Genomic DNA, 17137 nt, shown 5'->3' with positions numbered 1-17137 from the left:
AGGATCCAGCGTTACCGTGAGCTGTGGTGTAGGTCGCAGATGTTGCTCAGATCTGGTGTGGCTGTGGCTGTGGTGTCAGCCTGAGGCTACAGCTCCGATTCAGCCCCTAGCCCGGGAATATCTATAGGCCATGGGTTCGGCCCTAAAGCCATCAGACAAAAAATGCCATTAGCCAAACTGGTATCTTCTCCCTAATGCAATCAGGACTGAAAGGAGAATTGATTTGTGATTGAATGTTATTAAACTGGTGACCCTGCACCTCCCAGGATCTGTCCTAGAGCAGGGCTCTTGAGGAAAAGGCAAGCAGATTACTTGCTCTCCGGGTACTTCTTTTAAAAAAAAAAAAGCCAATTCCCCCCTCAAAAAAAAAAAAAAAAAAAATCCAATTCTCCAGAACCTCACACCAGGGAGGCAGGATTGCCAGAGATTCAACTTGGGAACAAACATACGCACATAGGATGATTGTCTTCAGAACCACCACCCTTGGGAAGTTAAATATTTGTTTACACTTGGGAGTTCCCGTTGTGGCGCAGTGGTTAACGAATCCGACTAGGAACCATGAGGTGGCGGGTTCGGTCCCTGCCCTTGCTCAGTGGGTTAACGATCCGGCGTGGCCGTGAGCTGTGGTGTAGGTCGCAGACGCAGCTCGGATCCCGCGTTGCTGTGGCTCTGGCGTAGGCCGGTGGCTACAGCTCCGATTCAACCCCTAGCCTGGGGACCTCCATATGCCGCGGGAGCGGCCCAAGAAATAGCAACAACAACAACAAAAAATATTTGTTTACTTTTTTTTTTTTTTTGGTCTTTTTAGGGCTGCACACATGGCATGTGGAAGTTCACAGGCTAGGGGTCCCAGGATAGAGCTGTAGCCTTCAGCATATGCTGGAGCCACAGCAACGCGGGATGGGAGCTGCCTCTGCCAGATACACCACAGCTCAAGGCAATGCTGGGTCCTTAAACCCGTGTCCTTACAGATACCAGTCAGGGTACTCCAAATATTTGTTTACAGTCTGACCTATACCCAAGGTGATCTAAGCTGGCAGGATCTTCTGGGGGCTGTCATCTAACCTTTCGAGATGAAGAAATGAGAACCCTGACTGGGAAAGGAAATTACTTGATGTTTAAAAATGTCAATCACCGCAAAAATTGTCCAAAAAATTTTAGCCAGCTGACTCCAACATCACATCAGAAAGATCATACACCACGGCCAAGTGGGATTCATCCCAAATTCACAAGGATAGTTCAACATATGCAAATCAATCAATGTCATACACACATTAACAAAAGAAAAATCAAAAACCATGTGATCATTTCAATAGAGGCAGAAAAAACATTTGACAAAATCCAACATCCATTAATGATAAAAACTCTTATCGAAATGATTATAGAGGGAACATATTTTTACATAAAAAAGGCATTTATGACAAACTCATAGCCAATATAATCCTCAACAGAGTAAAGCTGAAAGCCTTCCGGCTAAAATCTGGAACATGACAAGGATGCCCACTCTCACCACTTTTATTCGACATAGTGTTGGAAGTCCTAGTCACAGCAATCAGACAAACGAAAGAAATAAAAATAACTAAATTGGAAGAGAAGAGGTAAAATTGTCACTATATGTAGATGGTATGATACTATATATAGAAAACCCTAAGGACTCCACACAAATCTACTCAAACTGATCAACAAATTCAGCTAAGTAGCAGGATACAAGATTAATATTCGGAAATCAGTTGGAGTTCCCATTGTGGCTCAGTGGGTTAAAAACCCAACTAGCATCCAAGAAGATGTGGGTTTGATCCCTGGCCTCACTCTATGGGTCAGGGATTCCGCATTGCCATGAGCTGCAGTGCAGGTCACAGATGAGGCTTGGATCCACTGTTGCTCTGGCTGTGTCATAGACCGGCAGCTGCAGCTTGGATTTGCTCCCTAGCCTAGGAACCTCCATATGCCACAGGTGTGGCCCTAAAAAAGGGGGAGGGGGAGTTCCTGCCATGGAACAGGCAGGAACAAACTCAACTAGTATCCGAGAGGATGAAGGTTTGGTCCCTGGCCCTGCTCATTGGTTAAGGATCTGACATTGCCATGAGCTGTGGTGTAGGTCACAGACACAGCTCAGATCTGGCATTGCTGTGGCTGTGGTGTAGGCTGGAAATTGCAGCTCTAATTTGACCCCTAGCCTGGGAACTTCCATATTCCATGAGTTCAGCCGTAAAAAAGAAAAAAAAAATTGGTTGCATTTCTGTATACTAACAATGAAATATTAGAAAAGGAATATAAAAACACAATACTCTTTAAAATTTTATACCCCGTAAAATTAAATACCCAGGAATAAACCAGACCAAGAAGGTGAAAGACTTTTATGCTAAGAACTATAAAACACTAATCAGGAAAATTAAAGAGGATTCAAAGAAATGGATTCCCATGCTCCTGGATTGGAAGAATTAATATCATTAAAATGGCCATACCACCCAAAGCAATCGACAGATTTAATGTGATCCCTATCAAATTACCCATGACATTTTTTGCAGAACTAGAAGAAACAATCTAAAAATTTATATAAAACCACGAAAGACCTAGAATTGCATCTTGAGGAAACAAAAAACCAAGCAGGAGGCATAACTCTCCCAGACTTCACTCAATATTACAAAGCTACAGTAATCAAAACAGTGTGGCACCGCTACAAAAACAGACATACAGATCAATGGAATAGAATAGAGAGCCCAGAAATAAACCCAGACACCTACAGTCAATTAATCTTGGACAAAGGAGGCAAGAATATAAAATGGTAAAAAGACAATCTCTTTAGAAAGTGGTGCTGGGAAAACTAGACAGGTGCATGTAAATCAATGAAACTAGAACACGCCTGCCCACCATGCACAAAAATAAATTCACAATGGCTTAAAGACTTAAATATAAGACAAGATACCGTAAAACTCCTATAAGAGAACATAGGCAAAACATTCTCTGCTGTCAACCGTACAAACATTTTTTTAGGTCAGTTTCTGAAAGCATTAGAAATAAAAACAAAAACAAGCCAATGGGACCTAATAAAACTTATAAGCTTTTGCACAGCAAAGGAAACCTAAAAACACAAACAAAAAACCCCAAAAAGACAACCCACAGAATGGGAGAAAATCGTTGCAAATGATGCAACCAACAAGGGCTTAATCTCCAAAATATGCAAACAACTCATACAGCTCAACAGCAAAGGACCCCCCCACCCAAATAAGCCAGTTGAAATATGAGCAGAATGGAGTTCCCATTGTGGTGCCGCAGAAATGAATCCAACTGGTATCCATGAGGGTGTGAGTTTGATCTCGGGCCTTGTTCAGTGGGTTGGGGATCTGGTGTTGCCATGAGCTATGGTGTAGGTTGCAGACAGGCTCAGAGCCCAAGTTTCCACCGCTGTGGCATAGGCCAGCAGGAGCAGCTCCAATTTGACCCCTAGCCTAGGAACTTCCATATGCCATGGGTGTGGCCCTAAAAAAAAAAAAAAAAAAGGTGGGGGGAAATACGGGCAGAAGATCTAAATAGACATCTCTCCAAAGACATATGGATGGCCAACAGGCACATGAAAAAATGCTCAACATCACGAATTATTAGAGAAATGCATATCAAACCCACAATGAGGTATCACCTCACACCCATCAAAATGGCTATTATTAACAAGTCTCTAAATAACAAATTCTGGAGAGGGTGTGGAGAAAACGGAACCCTCTTACATTGTTGGTGGGAATGTAAACTGGTACAACCACTATGGAAAACAGCATGGAGGTTCCTCAAAAAACACAATCTAGAACTACCACATGATCCAGCAATCCCACTCCTGGGCATATATCTGGACAAAGCTTTCACTCAAAAAGATACATGCAGCACTATTCACAATAGCCAAGACATGGAAGCAACCGAAATGTCCATCGACAGTTGAATGCATTAGGAAAATGTGGTATATATACACAATGGAATACTACTCAGCCATAAAAAAGAACAAAATAATGTCATTTGCAGCAACAAGGATGCAACTAGAGATTCTCACTCTAAGTGAAGTCAGAAAGAGAAAGACAAATACCATATGATAGCACTTATATGTGGAATCTAAAATAGGGTGCAGGGAGTTCCTGTCGTGGCTCGGAAGTAACAAACCCGACTAGTATCCATGAGGACTTGGGTCTGGTCCCTGGCCTCACTCAGTGGGTTAAGGATCCAGCTTGGAGTAGGTCACAGACATGTCTTGGATCCCATGTTATTGCGGCAGAGGCTGGTAGCTGCAGCTCTGATTTGACCCCTAGCCTAGGAACTTCCATATGCTGCGGGTGTGACCCTAAAAAGGCAAAAAACAACAATGACAAAAAATATAGCATAAATGAACCTATATACAGTACAGAAACAGAGTCACAGACACGGAGAAGAGACTTGTGGTTCCCAAGGGGGAGGGAGTGGGATGGACTGGGAGTTTGGGATTAATAGACACAAACTATTGCATTTAGAATGGATCCTACTGTATACCACAGGGAACTACATCCAATTACTTGTGATAGAACAGGATAGAAAATAATATGGGAAAAAGAAAGGCTATATGTGGATGACTGGGTCACTTTGCTGCACAGCGGATATTGACAGAACACTGTAAACCAACTATAATTTAAAAAATTTAAAAATCATGTGCACCCCTGCTTCGAACCCCTGATTTGGCTCGTCTTTTCTTATTTCCTCCCTCCCTCCTTTCCTTCATTCCTCCTTTCCTTTCTTCCTGTCTTCTCTGTTTTTTTTTCCCCTAAATTCTAAACTTTTGCTCAAAGCTGTAGATGCATATGATTTAAAGAATCTGTAAGGTTTTTTTTCCTTTCTTTTTAGGGCCTCATCCGCAGCATATGGAGGCTCCGAGGCTAGGAGTCCAATCGGAGCTACTGCCAGCCTACACCACAGCCACACGGGATCCTTAATCTGCTGAGGAGGAGGCCAGGGATTGAACCCGCAACCTAGTCAGGTTTGTGTTTCTACTGTGCCACGACGGGAACTCCATGTAAGTTTCTCACCGATGAAAGCAGTCCCCTCCATCTCTCTTGCTGTCTTTCCCTCAGCAAAAACCGTAATGTTCACCTCTTTTAATAGTCAGTATTTACTGCCACATCTCAAAGTAGGACGCACGCGTTATTGTTCATGCATTGATTTTTTTCAGTTCTAGGCAGATACTGGCTCCCCAGTCTGGAAGAGGAGCCTGCATTCTTTCTTGGCCTTGATCCTATGACACCTGCAAACTTCCTCAACTCCTGTCTTTCTACTAGAGTTTCATCATGACTGGGCAGACGGGCTTTGCATCATTTTGATGATGGACATACTATTCATAGATGCACAGGGGAGCTCCAGAGGGTATTGTAATGATTGCTTCCCTTCCCTAGAAAACCTTTTGCTGCTGCCTCTCTAGATAATATCTCTTTTGCGTGCCTTTCTAGGTAATATCTCTTTTGTTATGATTGGCCTAGGTTTTTTTGTTGTTTGTTTGGTCTTTTTAGGGACATACCTGCAGCATATGGAGGTTCCCCGGCTAGGGGTCCAATCAGAGTTGTAGCCACTGGCCTATGCCACAGCCACGCAGGATCTGAGACGCGTCTGCAGTCTACACCACAGCTCACCGCAACACCGATCCTCATCCCACGGAGCGAGGCCAGGGATCAAACCCGAGTCGTCATGAATGCTAGTCGGGTTTGTTAACCGCTGAGCCATGACGGGAACTCCTATTGGTCTGCTTTTCTATCCGCTTTTGTTTCCTCCCCCATCGTGATCCCTCTCCACAGGCTCAGGCACATCGACTAGTCCAGGCCGTCCTGGTCCGCCCTGTCCGCCCTCTGGCCGGCTCCGTAGCCGTCGTCCTGGCCTTTGCTTCCTCACCATCCTCGGAACTCCTTTCCACGGTGCACGCCCTTCAATAGCTCCTGCAGAAAGGGCACATGGGAGGGAGAAAGTTTTCAAGACCCTATATGTCTGGAAATGCATGGAAATCATTTTTGTTCACAGCTCTGAGATCACTGCTTTACAGGAAGCAATGTTGGCTGTAAAAAGGCCTAAAGCCGCTTGGATTTCTGGTTTGGGGAGGGGGGTGTTTTGGCCACACCCTCAGCATATGGAAGTTCCCAGGCCAGGGATCAAATCCCAGCCACAGCTGCAGAAACTGGATGTTTAACCCACTGGGCTGAGCATCAAACCCATGATGCCTCAGAGACAACACCAGATCCTTAACCTGCTGTGTCACAGATAAGTCCCCTTGTTCTTTTTCACATGACTCGGTGTTCCTTCCTGAAGCTTATAGGATCTTCTTTATACCAGGTGTTGTGTAACCCTGAAATGCTGCACCTCAGCATGACCCATTTTTGTTAATTGTACAGTGCTCTCAGCTAAAAACACAAAGAATCATTCACTTCTGGGTGGTTTCCATTGGGGGCAGGGTTCCCCATAGTGTCACCTGGCATCCCTCTCATGGCCATGTTCACTTGGGAAACAGGCTGGAGCTGGAGTGTCTGGGATGGCTCACCCACTCACAAGTCAGTGACTGGTTTGGCTGGGCCTCACTCTCCCACGTGGTTCTTCCGCGTTCAGGAAATCTTGCCTGAGCTTCACTCCGTGGGGCCTGCAGCCCAAGAAGCCCAAAGTCCCAACTGTCAGGCCTCCTAAGACCTTGGCCAGGAGCTGGGAGAGCCTCAGTTCAGATGCATTCCATTGGTCAAAGCGAGATCAACTCGGCACCAATGTGGGGAGAGAAGTGCTCTCTTTTGGGCCACACCTGTGGCAGCAATCGAACCCGAGCCAGATCCTTAACTGCTAGGCCACCAGGGAACTCTGGGAAATGGACTCTTTTTTTTTTTTTTTGTCTTTTTGCCTTTTCTAGGGCTGCTTCTGTTGCATATGGAGGTTCCCAGGCTAGGGGTCAAATCGGAGCTGTAGCCACCGGCCTAGGCCAGAGCCACAGCCATGCGGGATCCAAGCCGCATCTGCAACTTACACAACAGCTCACAGCAATGCCAGATCGTTAACCCACTGAGCAAGGCCAGGGATCGAACCCGCCACGTCGTGGTTCCTAGTCGGATTTGTTAACCACTGAGCCACTATAGGAATTCCTTTCTATTACTTTTTGCTGTTTTTTGTATTTCAGCTGAAGTAGGTTGTACAATGAAGGAGGCCAAAAACTGGGTTCTCTTTGCTGTGGGGAATCACAAGGAGTTTGGGCTATAACAGAAAGACATGGGGCCTGTAAAATGTTTGCAGTCATTTTAGGTTTTTCTTTTTTTTGTACTTGTCTTATTTGGTTGCTGTTATTGTTTTTTAATGGCCGAACCCATGACATATGGAAGTTCCCCAGCCGGGGACCGACTCTGAGCCGAAGCTGCGATTTACACCACTGCTGTGGCAAACACTGGGGCTGGGATCGGGCCTTCACAGCAACCCGAGTGGCTGCGGTTGGAATCTTTTTTTTTTTTTTGCCATTTCTTGGGCCGCTCCTACAGAATATGGAGATTCCCAGGCTAAGAGTTTAATTGGAGCTGTAGCTGCCAGCCTAACCGCCAGAGCCACAGCAACGCAGGATCCGAGCCGCGTCTGCAACCTACAGCACAGCTCACGGCAACGCCGGATCGTTAACCCACTGAGCAAGGGCAGGGACCGAACCCGCAACCTCATGGTTCCTAGTTGGATTCGTTAACCACTGCGCCACAACAGGAACTCCTGCAGTTGGATTCTTAACCCACTGTGCCACAGTGGGAACTCCTTATTTGGTTTTTTTAAACTTGCAAAGTTATTAAAAGGTAGGAAATTCTAAGCAGCGAGAACAGAACATTCCTGCAGTAAATTCTGCTGTGAAGAGGGGCAGAAAAACAGGGGCAGTGACAGGATTATGGCATCAAAGGACAGCTGCTTTCAAGATCAGCCGTTCTCAAGTCTGGTTTCACGGAACTACTAGGAGCATTTGAAAAAGCAATATTAGATAATTAACAAGAACCTACTGCAGAGCAGAGGGAAATCTACTCAGTAGTTAGCAATAACCTGTATGGGCAAAAAGAATGGATATATGTGTATAACTGATTCGCTTTGCTGTATACCTGAAACGAATACAACGTTGGAAGTCAACTCTACTCCAATAAAATTAAGAAAAATGGAGTTCCCATTGTGGTGCAGTGGAAACAAATCCAACTAGGAACCATGAGGTTGCGGGTTCCATCCCTGGCCTTGCTCAGTGGGTTAAGGATCTGGCATTGCTGTGGCTGTGCTACAGGTGGGCAGCCACAACTCCGATTCACCTCCTAGCCTGGGAACCTCCATATGCCATGGGTGCCGCCCTAGAAAGAACCGCCCCCCCTCCAAAAAAAAAGAGAGAGCGAGAGAGAGCAATCGCTCAGGCCTCTCCCTGGGGTCTTGGTATTGGACACAGGTATTAGTTGTTTTTTACAGCTTCCCAGGTGATTCTAATGTGAAGCCAATGCTAAGAACCATTGCCCGCAAGGTGGCTTTATGTCGGTGGGAACGAAGAAGGGCGTTGTAACCTCAGAAGTGAAATCCCGGACTTTTCTGGTGGTTAGGCGGTTAAGGATCTGGCATTGTCACTACTGTGGCACAGGTTCAATCCCTGGCCTGGGAAATTCCACGTGCCGTGGGTGCAGCAAAAAAAAAAAAAAGTAAAATCATGACAAAATGAAAGGGGCAAGGCCCAGAGCAGGGAAACTGGCTTATGACTGGTACAAGAGACACTGTAACAGGTTCAGCAACATAAAATCCCAACTGACGTTAGCAACCCACTTCAGTGGTGGTCACTGAAATTCGCCGAGGAGGGTGCGTGACAATGAACTAGCCAGCCAAGAGCCAACATCCATTTTCTCCAGTTTGCCAACTTTGGTTTTGGGCCAGGCAGTGGCCGCCACACCCACCGGGAGACGGAGAATTTTAGGACACACCTGTTGAAGAGGAGAAATAGTTCTCTTTTCCCCAAACTCTAGCAAATATCTTCGTACCTCCTCGCTTTTCAGTGCTCCGAATGCGTGACACTCTGACCCCTGAACCAACCAGTGTGGCCAGGTGGACGGACGGAACATGCAGGGTGACTGAAGCCAGCCGCTGGGCTGAGCCCAGCAGGCCTGCAAGCCTTGTAATTGCCCGCCGTTGAGATGGAAGAAAGAGCCTGGAGACAGCGCCAGAGACATCAGTGGTTTAAGGGACAGGGGATCTTACAAGATTTTGTCCGGAACCAAAGGTCCTTAGATCAATACCTCACCATAGACAGCAAACGACAGGCAAGACATGACACCCTTCACCACCCAGGGTGCAAGGAGGCTGCCATTTATAGGGGAGTTGACGTCAGCTTGGCCCATCAGTTACCAAGGAAACCAGCAGCTGGGGCGGGGGACAAGCTTGTTACTGATGAAGTCCTGTAATTAGGAGGATTGCATAGTCCTGTGAGTGAAGCCGGGCCTGGTCGAGCGGGGATGTCCAGAGAGCAAGAGGGCAGCCATCTTGAGGGGCCTGACCCTACACCAGCCACAGTGTATCTGGGGAATTGGGGATGGGGTCCATCCCTCTCAAACTACACGCCTGAGAACAGGAATGGGTGGTTTCCTAAGGGAAAGGTGAGGGGCGTGGCGCCGGGAGGAGGAGAAACCAAAGCCAGGTGACAAAGCACACCCGCAACAGAGCAGGGACATGCCTTCTGTGCTAACAGACAGGGGGTCAGGGCCCATGGGCGCAGTCACAGAAGGGCCATTGTCTGCGTGCAGGATGATTTGGGAATTTCTTTGTGGTTGTTTCACTTTTTCACTGAGACATGGGCCAAATCATCAGCTGAGGAGTCTGGAAATTTTGGGAGGCTGGGTCCTGCGCTGGATGCTGGGGCGGGAGGGATATCAGGGACAAAGCCCTTGTTCTCCAGCTGCTCCTGATCTGATGCGAAAACGCCAGGGCCCCGGGAACATAAAGGCCGCAGGTGGATAAGGTCCAATTACTCCTGTTCTGCCGGAGGAAAGGGTCACACAAGATGCCAGCCTGGCTGTATCTATTGTGGCCATGTTGGTGATGCTGATGAGCTGTGGGGGTGGTGTGGATTTTTCAGAAGTATGCGGGGAGGTCATTTTGGGGCAATAGAAAACACTGAATGATAAATATCCGCTAAATAATTCAAGGAAGCCATCTTGTAGGAGGTAAATTTTAAACTAGTCATGAAAAATTGGTATAATTTTAATAGGAAGAGATAAACAGGATATTCTAAACTCAAACTAGCTTGATAAAATATGGGAGTACACTGGTTTATGTAACGGGTCATTCAGGAGTAGTGGCTTCAGGTCTGGATGGATCCAGGTGCTGAAAACATGCATCTGAAATTGCTCTCTTGATCTCTCAATATTTCTTTCCTTTTTTTTTTTCTTTTTAGGGCCGCACTTGTGGCATATGGAAGTTCCCAGGCTAGGAATCGAATCAGAGCTGTGGTGTAGATGCTGGCCTTCACCACAGCCACAGCAACTTGGCATCTGAGCTGCATCTGCAACCTACACCACAGCTCACAGCAACGCCAGATCCTTAACCCACTGAGCGAGGTCAGGGATTGAACCTGTGTCCTCATGGATACTAGTCGGATTTGCTTCCCCTGTGCCATGACTGGAACTCCTCTCTTAATATTTCATCTCTGCTTTCTTCTGTGTTGGCTCATTCTCAGGCAGACTCTTCCTAGTAGTAGCAGCGCTGGTTACTAGCAGCTCCGGGCTTCTAACTTGCCAGCTGAGCAACCCCAGTGCAAAGACCATGTCACTCTCTTATTGCTTCTAGCCAATGTCCTAACACTGACCCTCCCTGAACTGGGCTTGGTCACAGACTCTGAGGCTAGGGCTGAAATCAGTCCCATACAAACTACCTGGATTGAAGGTAGAGATGGGTGGATCCCCAGAGGAGAATCAGATGTGGGAAAAAAGAGACAAAGACAACACGTGTTCATACCCCACCTTTTCAGAAGGAGGACACCCTGTCGATACACCTGTCAGCGGATTGCTGACTTGAAGTTTTTCAAAATTCTCAGCCAAAGTTTCGAGGTCTTCTTAAATGGAGAGCCTTGCTCTGGTTCTCCAGGACCGCGTAATAAGCTGCAGGAATGTTAATGCCTTAAAGCCATTTTGGGGAGTTCCCATAGGGGCTCAGTGGTTGACGAACCCAACTAGGATCCATGAGGACAAGGGTTTGATCCTTGGCCTCGCTCAGTGGGTTAAGGATCCAGCGTTCCCGTGAGCTGTGTTGTAGGTCGCAGACGTGGCTCGGATCTGGTGTTGCTGTGGCTGTGGTGTCGGCCGGCTGCTGTGGCTCCGATTTGAACCCTAGCCTAGGAACCTCCATATGCCGAGGGTGCTGCCCTAAAATGATAAAAGACAAAAAACAAAAAACCCAAACCATCTTATTCTATCCTGCAATGTTGCAGGACAGAAGTTTGGGCAGGCCTTCCTGGGGTGATCCTTCTGGGGGTTTTTTGTTGTTGTTTTTTTTCTTTTCTTTTTTGGCCACTCTGCAGCATATGGCGTTCCCAGGCTGGGGATCAAATCCAAGTCGATGTTGCAACCTATGCCGCAGCTACAGCAACGCCAGATCCTGTAACCCACTGTGCCGGATTGGGGGTTGAACCTATGTCCTGGGGTTGCAGAGACGCTGCGGATCCCCCTGTGCCACAGTGGGAACGCCACCATCCTTCTGTTTTGTGTGGCATCGACTAAGACACTTGGTGGTATTCAGGGCAGGTGGGCTGCAATGCAAGGCTCAGAAAGACTGCATTTGTGTCTGGCACCTTGAGATGCAAGCCTGGAAGGCTGCACTCGGCAGAAAGAGGGAACGCCTGGCCCCAGGGAGTGGCTCTTTTCCCAGGGTTTCCTGAGCTCCCAGCCAGACCGCCACCTTCACCAAAGCCACGTCAGGTCCTCACCCGACTGCCCACCCCACTCATCATGCTCTCGGCAAACACGCGGCCATCCTCCCTGATGACACTAAGGACACAGGAAAGGAAGCCCTTTGGCAGCCTCTTCTTCCCACTAATCCGGTAACCCGTGTGGACTCCACCTGTCCTGGTCCCGCCTCCTGCCTCAGAGAAAAAGGCCTGCTCAGCCCTGCCCGTGGCCACCCCCATCTCCTCGGGGACTGGCTCCCGTCAGGCTTCGCCTCTTTACTAATAGTGTATAGAGTTTAAGCACTTGGGGAAATTATAATCCTGACTGTCGCTTAATAACTGGCTGACCTTAGAGAGGTCACGCCTTTCTGAGCCTCAGGGTTGTCACCCCTAAAATGGAGCTATAGCGTATCTGGGGTTGGTGAGGGAGTCAAACTTTCACAAGTGAGGTGCTTAGTACACCTTCCGGCCCGTAGGAAGCCCCCAGGAAGGCAGCGGTCCTTCCTCCCCACACTCTGAAGGAGGCCTCACCTCCTATTTTGCCGAGAAGAGAGAAACTTCGAGTGGAAACCCCTTGGAGCCCACAGCTGCCTCCTAACCCAGAAATGTGCTACTTCCAGGCCTGGCCTGTCCGGCTCTACTCCGCTGCCGAGGGCTTCCCCTCCTCCCATCCCAGGAGATCCCTCCCCGCTCCCTGGCTCTCCCCCCACCGGACACGGCCCGGCCCCCGAGTCACCCCTCCCGTGCCTCCCTGTCCACGTACTTTCCCCTGCGAGCTGTTGATGGGTGAAAACCCTTCCCTTCTTCAGGAAAAGACACTCTATGGCAGAAATGATCCTGTCTCTGAAACAGAAACAGACGCACAGACATAGAAACAGACCTGTGGTTGCCAAGGGGGAGAGGGAGGGAATGGGACGGACCAGGAGGTGGGGGGTCAGTCCATGCAAACTATTCCGTCTGGAATGGAGAAGCAAAGGAGGTTCCATCGTGGCGCAGCGGAAACGAATCTGACCAGCACCCATGAGGATGCAGGTTCAGTCCCTGGCCTGGCTCAGTGGGTTAAGAATCCAGGGTTGCTGTGGCTGTGGTGTAGGCCAGGGGCTACAGCTCCTATTCGACCCCTTGCCTGGGAACCTCCATATGCCACAGGTGCGGCCCTAAAAAGACACACAAACACACACACACACACACACACACACACACACACACACACACACACACACACACACACACAAATAGAATGGATAAGCAAGGAGGTCCTACTGTAAGCGCAGGGAACAATATCCAGTCCCTTGGGATAGACCACGAAGGAGAACAATATAAGAAAGAAAATGTGTTTACATGTATGACTGGGTCGCCGTGCTGTGCAGTGGAGTTTGGCACCGCACAGTCAATCGACTATACTTTAATTTCAAAAGAAAAAAAAGAAGAAGAAGAAGAAAGGAAAAAGAAACAGGACTCCTCCACCTACCCTGCCTCTTTTGTGGCTCCTGAAGGAACATCTTGCAGAGCTGTGTCATCACGGGCGTGTCCCCGGCCTTCCCTGAGAGCTCCGACTGCTGGAAGGACACGTTTCTGAGACCAGCTCCGGTCTCGGGAGGATCTTCCAGTCCCGCAACCTCAGTGCTCCTGGGCGTTGCCCCCCCGGCCTGGGCACCACGGCCCACGGAGCCCACCAGGATGGAGGCCAGATCAGGGCCTGTTCTCCGTGGGCCAGGAAGGCCTCCGTTCCTCAGGGGCATCACGGAGGGCGCAGTGCGCAGCCCTGGCGCCCCCTCGTCCCTTTTCAGGGTCTGCCGAAGTTGCTGGCACCTTCTGCGGCTGGCCCCTCATGTCACTAACGCAGACCCCCAGGCTGTGTCTCAACTTGGGCCACCACCCATGCTGGCGGAGAGTGTGGCCAGAGCTCCGGGTGCCCATTTCTCCCGGGGTGAAGGTGAAACCCTGGGGATGTGGGTGGTAGTGAACGAGAAAGTTCTGAAGGAGGCCTGCGGCTTGGGGGTGGGTGGTCAGGACGGAGAGAGAGCCGTGCGCCGGCTGGGCTGGCAGAAGATGAAGCCGCGACTTCACTCAGGTCATAAATTCGATGCCTGTGAACATTTATTCGCTTGGCTTGGTGGTTTGGGTGACGGGGCAGGGTAGAGGGAGAGCCTTTGGTTGAACTGGCTGTCATGAGGACACTTTAATCAAATAGACCAATATTTCATCCCGATGAAAAACAATTATGAGAGTTTGCGGTGTATAACAGAAGGTGATTTTGTTCAGCATTTTAAAAGAGCTGATTGGGTAACCTCCTCACGAAATGCGGATTAACGCTGTTCTGACAAGGTGCTGAGTGAACTGTCTCCTGTGGCCACGGAATCAGAACCAGGACCCTAAGTACTCACTCCATATTCACAAGAGAAAAACCAATAAGCGGCCCCCACCGGCACCCCCATCCCGAGGGCTTCCTGAGAGTTTGTGGAGCTGGCCCTGCCCTAACCTGTCCCCCTGGGTTTCCCAAACATCACAGCTGTCCTTCCCCCCAGTTTCTCTGCTCCCTTCCCCTGCGGGAGCAGGAAGAACCATCTGTCTCGCCCTAACCTCTGGCCAAGGTCTAGTCACTAACTCATAAAGATGTTGACAGGGGAATTTCCCTTGTGGCTCAGCGGGTTAAGGGTCTGGCGTTGTCACTGCAGTGGCTCGGGTCACTGCTGGGGTGTGGCTTTGATCCCTGGTCCAGGAACTTCCACAGGACCAGGGCGGCGGCAGGGGTTGCAGGGGGCGGGGGGGGGGGGGGAGACAAAAAAAAAAAAAAAAAAAGCTGCGCTGAACCTGGAGACTGGAGCACGCCGCTGGGCTGCTGCACGGGCTGCTGCGAGGTGTCCTCTGGGGCAGGACGGGAAGGATCCCTCCAGCTTCGAAGCGCTGAGTCAGCACTGGAGTCCAGACAAGCCTGCCCGGCTGGGGGCATTTTCTCACCTGGGTGCCTAACCTCTGCCCCGGTTAGGTTCCAGGCAAGTGGAAGTTTCGGGAGCAATCATCCTGCCGGGAAAGGCTGACTCTCGGTGGAGTCAGAGCATCTCATTTTCACTCTCTTTTCTCAGTTATTCATCCCTCAGTGCCCCCTCCCTCCCAAGCCAGCGTTTTTCACCTTTCCTTTCCTATTAAGCCAGTTTAACCCCCCCCCTCCTTCCATAATCACTTTGAGAAGTGTCTGTCAGGACGTTTTTTGACAGCAAAGAACAGAAAACCCAACGCCATCTGGCTCAAGCAAGGAAACCAACTTGCTAGACTGTGGCGCTCGAAGCGCAGGCTTTGGTTGGGTCCAGAGAGAGTCAGAGGCTCAAACAAAGTAGACTCTACCTGCCTGTCATCAGTTCTGCTCCTTGTCTTTGTGGTGACAAGACCACTCAGCGTCCCATCTTCTCCGCAACCCAGAGAAAACATCCAACTTCTTGCTTCGGCTTCTAGCAATGTCTTAACCCGGCCCAGGTCCCCGGCCTGTCCTTGAAGCAATCCCAGCCAGGACTGGACAGGGAAGCCTGGGGCCAGCCCCCCGCCCAGTTCCACAGGGACTGAGAATGGGACAGGGAGGGCTGCCCACAGCCGGGCAGGTGGACCGCAGGAAGGGAGAGCAACACACGTCCACTGCGAGTCACCACATCTGAAACAGCCTGGGGCAGGGAGCGCTGGGCTCAAAGAAAATGGATGACCAATGGGCTGGTGACTCGTTGGTGGCTTTGGGGTTATCTGTCCTGTTCTAATGCCCTATGACTGAGCCATGAGGCCACACCATTTCCAGACACCCTGGTCTTTTCTAGAAGCCTGAAAGGCCTGTGGCTTCCCTGCTTGGTTCCCTCAGAGCAGACCACCTGAACACAGAGGTTCCTGGGGGGCTGTTGAGCCCAGTTCACCTCCTCCTAACCTAGGTCATTTCTAGGGCTCACCCCTCTCTGAAGCCCTCCCTGGCAATGCTAGGATCGAACATTCCAGGGATGACGGTATTCAGACCACCCAGGCCTAAAGGACCGCATGCGAGGAAATGGAAGAAAGCACGCGTTTATTCCGGCCCCACCCTCCCAGGACCCAACGCCAGGCACACCGTGTCCACGACACACGGTGTCCAGAAGATGCCGGTGAACAGAGCCCTACAACCACCGCAGGGGGTGGGGGGCAGGCCCCAAGGAGCAGCGCAGACAGAAGGCGCCCGCGAGCCCCAGGCCATGGTGGAAGCAGCAGCAGCTGCAGGAGGTCCCTGCTTGGGCCGTCACTGGTCCCCCACCCAAGAGCCACCTAAAGGCAAGGACAGCCCTGAATGCGGCTCCGGGCACAGGCCAGCCTGGCGGAGGCCGTGTGAACACATCCGAGGGGGGCCCTAACGGCCAGGCCAGTGCTCTCTGGGCCTCGAGCTGCCCGGGTCCCAGAAACAGCAGGGGGACGAGGTGGAGGGGACCCGTGTTAGCCGGCAGCGCGGCTCTAGGAGAGTGACTGGGAAAATGGTCCCACACAAGTGAAGGAGAAAGGCCGGGAGAGGCCGTGGGGCGGAGAGGAGGCTGAGGCTTAATTGTTTCGCTCCTCTTCCCCCACCTGCTGTGTCAGCTCCGGGGCGGGTGGTCCTGAGTTCTCCGGGCTCGAGGCAGGGGTGGTGGGGGAAGAAGGGAAAGAAACAGGACTTTCCTTTACCAGCTCCTCCCCCAGTCACATCACATGGGCTCCTTAGAGCCCCAGGCCCAGGAGAGAGGCTGAGTTGGGGGTGGGAAGGGACCCCCATCCTCCTCTCGCTCTGGGGGGGGCGCTGTCCCAGCTCGCCCGCACTAATCCACCTGCAGCTAACCCCAGGTCAGCCCTCTCCTGAGGCTCCCCTGAATCACAGGCCGGCAACTAGCTTAGGCCCCTCAGGGGCTGGGCGGGAGGGAAGACGCAGGGGGTGGGAGTTACGGCCACGCGGTCAGGACCAGGGCCAGCACCGCAGAGCCTGCCCTCAACCCCGCCACCTGAGGACAGAGAAAATCTGAAGAGAGATGCATAGGAATGTACATAACGTAAAAAATATTGTGTGAGTTCCCGTCGTGGCGCAGTGGTTAACGAATCCGACTAGGAACCATGAGGTTGCGGGTTCGGTCCCTGCCCTTGCTCAGTGGGTTAACGATCCGGTGTTGCCGTGAGCTGTGGTGTAGGTCGCAGACGCGGCTCGGATCCCGCGTTGCTGTGGCTCTGGCGTAGGCCGGTGGCTACAGCTCCGATTCAACCCCTAGCCTGGGA

This window comes from Phacochoerus africanus, chromosome 14, assembly GCF_016906955.1.
Source record: "Phacochoerus africanus isolate WHEZ1 chromosome 14, ROS_Pafr_v1, whole genome shotgun sequence".
NCBI classification, from domain to species: domain Eukaryota; kingdom Metazoa; phylum Chordata; class Mammalia; order Artiodactyla; family Suidae; genus Phacochoerus; species Phacochoerus africanus.
This window is presented reverse-complemented; position numbering follows the sequence as displayed.